The following is a 6633-nucleotide window of genomic DNA, read 5'->3' as shown; positions in this document are numbered from 1 at the left end:
ATCCTTGCTTCGGGAGAATCCCATCCATCCGTTGTACCAAGAGAGTGGTATCACGCGTGAATATGTGAACAAGTCGTGTTAATAGAGGGGGGATTTGAATCGTCATAGGCGCAGGTTTGTCAGGACGTCTAGCATGGAATTCTTGAAGGAGCTCTTGACAATTGGTCAAGTTCGCCCGTGATTCCCAGGAGCGGCGATTGCCGTGAGGGCTGTTCTTCCAGAGCACCTGATACTCCAGGTTTCCGTTTCGATCACGACGGGAGTCAAGAATGTCTTCAACTTCCTATTCTTCCTCGCCATTTACGAGGTCAGGGACTATCGGTTCTCGTCGTTGTGAGGGGTACGTGGGTTCTTTGAAGGGGCTAAGGAGGCTTTCATTGAAAACGGGGTGTTGTTTTCATTGACGTGGGAGTTCCAATTCATAGGCGGAAGCACCGATTTTGTGTTTGACCTTGAAGGGTCCATATTGCTTATCGTCCAGCTTCTTCATTGGCCTGTCTGTTTGGATGTTTATCCCTTCTAGCCAAACTTTATCCCCCACTTTGTACTCCAGTCTGCTCTTCCTCTTCCTGTTGTAGAAGTGCTTCATGGTTTCCTGTGCTAGACTGATAGCCGCACTAGTGTCTTCACGTACTCAATTCATTCTGTCGACAAACTGTTGGACATTCTCGCTTAGTCCTTCTCACACCGGTTGGGTTCCCTCATAAGGGTGGTACCCTTTATTGACGAAGAACGGAGTATATCCGGTGGACGAATGAACTTTATTGTTATACAAAAAGACCGCGAGTGGCAACCATTCGGCCCAATCTGCTTGTCAGTAGTTGATGAACAATTGGAGGTATTGTTCTATCTCGCGATTGATGCGTTCCGTCTGCCCGTCTGTCTGGGAGTGATACGCGGTCAAAGGATTGGCTTCGATTCTGAGGAATTGGTACAACTCAGAGATGAACTGATTCTTGAATTCAGTTCCTCTGTTGCTTATGATCTTTCGGGATAATCCATGATGTGCGACTACGTTATCTTGGAGTGCCTTTGCCCATCCTTCAGCGTTGAGCTCAATGATGCTTGGTATCGCAATTATCTGTTTAGAGTACATGCAGACGATTACGAGGATAGCGTTGTATCCGAAGGATTCCGGTAGTACGCCTATCTTGTCGACGGAGATTACTTCCCAGGGTCACGAAGGGATTTTGTTTGAGAATAGAAGTCCGGTAGGTCATGTCGTATGAACCTTGGTCTTCTGGCATTTCTCGCACCCTGCCACATACTTCCTGAAATCTTCTCGAATTCGGGGCCACCAGTAGTTACGCGTGACCATTTCATGTGTTTTGTATTGACCAGGATGTCCAGCTAATGGGGTATCATGGTGATGAGCAATGATTTGTTCATGGAGTTTTCTATTTACTGGTACGTAAATACGGTTCTTCTATGTCACGAGTCCGGTACTATCTTTGTCCCAGTCTTTGTCCTTATTCTGTAAAGCTACGATAACTAGCGAATCTCGGTTCTTTTTGTGTTTTTTAATTTCTGCAACCCAGTCCTGGTCGATTCCTTCTAAACTAAATACAGTACTACAAATCAGGGCACGAAAATGTTCTGGTTTTAGTAATACAATATCTGAATTGTCCTCTTTTCCTGCATTGTGCCTTTTTTGGCAAAATAGTCTGTCTGCTTTGCCATTAGATTTACTGGGCTTGTGATGCAACGAGTATTGATATTCAGCCAACTCGGTTACCCATCGGGCTTGCCGCCGGTTAAGCTTCTGTGGTTTCCGGAAGTATTCTAGATTCTTGTGATCTGTCCATATTTCGAACGGATGTATGGCGCCTATGAGATACTGACGCCACTCATCAAGACTAGTCATGATCGCGAGAAGTTCCTTATTGTAAATCTTGTAATTTCTTTCAGCAGCTGTCATGGCTTTCGACAGGTAAGCAACAGGCTTCCATTTGCCATCTTGCTTCTGGGCTAATTCTGCTCCTACGGCAAAGTCCAATGCGTCGCATTCTACTCGGTACGGGTCGTTGTCATTGGGTATGGCTAGCACTGGCGCGGTGCAGAGAGCATTCTTTAGGCTTGTAAAGGCTACTTCTTGTTCGACGGTCCATTCGAAAGTAGCATTGCCTGTTAGCAAACTGAGCGGTTTTGCTATTTTGCCATAATCCCGGATGAACCTTCGGTAGAAGTTGGTGAATTCAAGGAATGCCTGAATATCTCGTTTGCATTCAGGCCGCAGCCAATTGACAACTCCTTCTATCTTGACTGGGTCCATGTGAACAACTCCTTTTCCTACTATCATCCCGAGGTATTCTTTCTCTGCTTTCTCAAACTCGCACTTTTCCGGTTTCAGATAAAGTTTGTATTCCCTTAAGATCTGAAGAACTTGCCGCATGATCTGATGGTGTTCTTTCAGATCTTGAGTGAAGATCATGATGTCGTCTAGATAGACTACCACGTGTCCTTGACTGATGAGATCTCGGAATATATCGTTCATCATGGTTTGGAATGTAGCTGGGAAATTGGTAAGACCAAAACACATGACAAGTGGCTCGAATAGTCCTCAATTCATTAGGAATGCTGCCTTCTCTTCGTTTCCCTCTTTGATGCGGATATTGTTGTATCCCCATCGGACGTCTAGTTTCGTAAAGTACTGCGCCTGCTTCAATTTGTCCACTAGTTCCTGTATCAAAGGAAGTGGGTAGTGGTTTTTAATCGTCAGCTCATTCAGCTTTCAATAATCTTGTACAGATCGAAGTCGTCCATCTTTTTTCTTGACGAAGAAGAACGGAGAAGCCCACGGAGATTTTGATGGTCGGATTCTCCTGGTTCGGAGGTTCTCTTCTATAAACTCATCAAGTTCTTTCTGTTCGTTTACAGAGATAGGATAAACTTTGCAACTGATTGGTTGCGTGCCTGGTGTGAGTTCGATTGCATGGTCCCACGGTCGTTTTTGTGGTAAAGAGTCAAAGTCTTCTTTGCTAAATACATCGGAGTAATCGTGATAGTGACTCGGGACGGTATTTTCAAAGGTCTTGGCTTTGTGTTTCAGGCTTTCTTTGATCGCTAGATCAGTGGCTGTGGTGCAAATACGTGCTGCTCCCGTTGCAAAGTACGTTTCGTGGTCTAGAATGAAGATTCTATCCCCTTCTTCTAGGCGAGCCTCTGGATCGCTGGGCTCTTCCTGATCGGCATCAATATCAATTAATCGGGTGGCATATTTGCAGGTAATTGGGCACCGATCAAACTGAATGACTTGTTCCTGCCAATCGATAGATGGGTTGTGAATCTGTAACCACTCATATCCAAGGAAGATTGGAGTCTTCCCTAGATTGGTAACAGCAAACGGAAGCCGTTCAACGTGGTCCTGAATTTCCACCCTTAATTCAACAAAGTCGGTGATCGCTCCGCCGGCATTATGCGTTCTGTCCATGTTATAGACAGGGATCAGTGATGGCAGTTTCTTTGTGGCGACGTTGTTATCGCGGACAAACTGCGCATCAATAGAAGATCCAGTGCATCCTGTGTCTAATAACACTTTGACTGATAAGTGTTGCTGCGTGTCCAGGGTGGTTATAATCATGGGGACGTCCATCTGTGTCCCCTTCCTTCCTCGGATGAATCGAGGCTGCTTTCGTAATTCATTCAAGAAGTCTATAGCTTCTTCTTCTTCCATTTGCCTGATTTGGTTCATACAGGCTTCAGAGGCATCAACACTCTTCTTTGAGTGTACCCATTCAGTTAACAATCTAAGCGCTGAGGCTTCTTTGCTGATTATCCATTGGCAGATCCAAGCTGCCGTCCAAGGTGTGTGGCGCTGCCACTGCGTAGATTTGGTCTGATGTTCTGGTGTAGGCAATAATTTTTTATTCGGGGGAATTAAGCAAGAGGGTTGTGCCTCTCTGCGCCGCTCTGCGGACGCCCCTTTTTCTGGTATATACATGGGTACACCAAACCAGGAACACAGATAGTTTGTAAAGTTACGCTCGATCAACTCGGCTACGCACCCAGCTGACCGCTTGCAAAACCCTTCATGGCTGCACGAATTTCTTCACGAATTGCCGCCTTCCAGTCAAATGGTTCTGCCGTCGCGGCAGGAGCTTTGTTAAGCAACACGAGTGGTGTGAATGCATTGGTAGTAGGAACTACCGGGGTTTCCGCTGCCCGTCCTTGCTGGGCTTGTTGTCGATTAGGGCAGTTGTGCGAAAGATGACCCTTTTCTCCACATCGGAAGCAAAGGCCTAGGCATCGTGCCTGGTCTAGCTCCATTGGCTGGCCTCTGCTGCCAAATGTGACACCTGTCCCATCGCAGCGTGTCTGAACCGGGGCGTTTGCAGTTGGCGCGGCCATCGTAGTCTGTGCTTGTGGTGCACCTTGTGTCTGCTGCTGCCGAGGCTGGAATTGTCCTTGCCGCTGGGATTGTGGGTTTCTCCGTCGGTACTGCTGCTGGTTTAGGTCGATGCGCGCGACCCGTAGCTTGTAGAGCGCATATGTGGTGGGTAGTTCTTCTGATGAATTGTACAGAAGCCGAATGATGTCAGCCCGGAGTGCTTTTTCTAAAAGTGACTTGAGTTCCTGGAAATGCGCTTCAAAGTCGTGAATATTCGCCTGGAAGGCGCACAACTCAAACTTCGAGAAGAACTCCTGCGCTGACAGTGTTCCCATCTGCATTGCTTGGAGCCGATCGTATGCTTCGGCTTGCTCATTGATTAAGAAATGCCTGTCTAGGTCTTCCCATAGTGCCTTCGTGGTCTGTATCACGGCGTTCTCATCTGTGTCGTACTTTTTCATGAACGTGGCGATGTATTCGCCCGCATGTCCCCCTTTCATGTAAGACAGGATCATGAAGACCCTGTCAAACTGTTCTGGTAGCTGCTTCCTTTGCGTGACTACGTACAATTTCATCTGTGTCTTCCAAGCAATGTACTTGGATTTTGTGCCATCAAAGGCATCGGGCTTCATTGCGCTTCCATTTAGGAATGCGGCACTGTCTTGATTCTCGGCCATCGCACCGGGATCAGATGGGGACGAGGGTAGAGTGGGAGAATGACGAGAAGGTGGATTCGAGGCTTCAGAATCTTCTACTGCTTCTTCCATGGGGTTTGGTGGGCCCTCTGGTGGTGCTTCGGATTCTCCGAGGGCGATTGAGCAGAGATGGTCAGTGACTGATTCGAGAGTGTCTCGTCTGGTTCTGGGTTCTGAACCAGATGCTATGGGTTGCAGGACTGCGAGAGATTCTGAGGGTACTCCTGTGGGAACTCTTTGTAGCAGTTCTCCACGTAGTCCTTCCCTACACTGAGGACAACGATTGCTATTATCCGGAGAGTGTGGGCACGGTTGTTGTGCGCAGTACCGTACGTTATTGCCACGTATGTAGATGGATCTTCCCTCTAGTTCTTGATGTGTATGTCCTCTACAATCGCAAGAAGGCGTGGTCATAGGGTGTCGGGTCCGTGGAGCTAGTTGCAGCAAACCCCGGGACTAATCGTGTTGTAACGACCAGATCAGGGGTAGAATTTGCCAAAGATGGAAATTTCCAAATAAGAACCGAAACGCTAATTGTAATACAGTTCTAAAGATACTGTAGCAGCCCAAAGAGCAATTGTGTTTCTTCGGTCCAACGCTCTCAAAGGGATCGTCAATCTAACTGCTACCGCTTTTCCAACACCCGGTCGCAACCGGTTGCCACGTCGTACTCAGGAATATCCGCTTGCACTGCGCAAAGCGTTTAACACCACCTATGGTAGGGCAGTGTACGATTCTAATTGGACGGAGCTCTGTTTAGCCGCCTAAGGGCTAGTGATTACAGAGGTGACTTCGGGGATGTGGTATGGTAAAAGGTTGTGCAAATGCACAGAGAAGGGTTCCAGGGGTCTGGGTCTTGATGTGGTAGAGTTCGGTAGGGTTAGGATTTAGGGTGAGAGTCGGATGTGCGTATAGGGTGGATCATCGTGTGGAGATGGGTGATGGTTGGTGTGGGAGTGACGAGGATCGTCGTAGGGCAGTTGGTGGAGACTCGAGCTAATGTCAGCAACTAACAATCCAACTGGACTGAGCTACGACAATGCTGAGGAGACAGACGAGAGGAATGTGAGTGAGAAAAGACCAGCTCGAGTCTGGCTTGTTATTGAGCAATACGAGCTCCTTATATACATGTCAGACTGAATATCTAGAATATCCTACGAATATACAGAGGTGTATGGAAAGTGAAAGAATACTATAGAATCCGGGAGAACCATCTGGATTGTGTAATATTCATGACACGGGGCAGCGCCGAGAGCTCGCCTGAAGGTTTTTTCTCGCAGTAATAAGGATTTTGAATGGCTCCTTATCAAGGATTACTATACTATTACGCAGATGCCCTCAAAGTAAGAAACCATTTTCTTATCCCTGTCTTACTCGCTCCAGGGGCCCCTCGCCTTATATACCTTTCGACGGCCCCTATTTCGTCATTCTCCTTGATTGGGCCCAATCGCTGCTTCCGCTCTCCTTTGCTTACGCCGCGCGCAGCGCGGCTATGTTGCAGCCTGAAATCGAAAAATTTTGAGCTTAAATTTCCCGCTCGCAGAACCACATCCACGAGGACAGCAGTCGCGGAGCGCAGCGCAGCGGCCTCTTGTTAAATAGTAAGGATGT

This window comes from Phanerochaete carnosa (genome assembly GCF_000300595.1).
Source record: "Phanerochaete carnosa HHB-10118-sp unplaced genomic scaffold PHACAscaffold_3, whole genome shotgun sequence".
Taxonomy (NCBI): Eukaryota; Fungi; Basidiomycota; class Agaricomycetes; order Polyporales; family Phanerochaetaceae; genus Phanerochaete; species Phanerochaete carnosa.
This window is presented reverse-complemented; position numbering follows the sequence as displayed.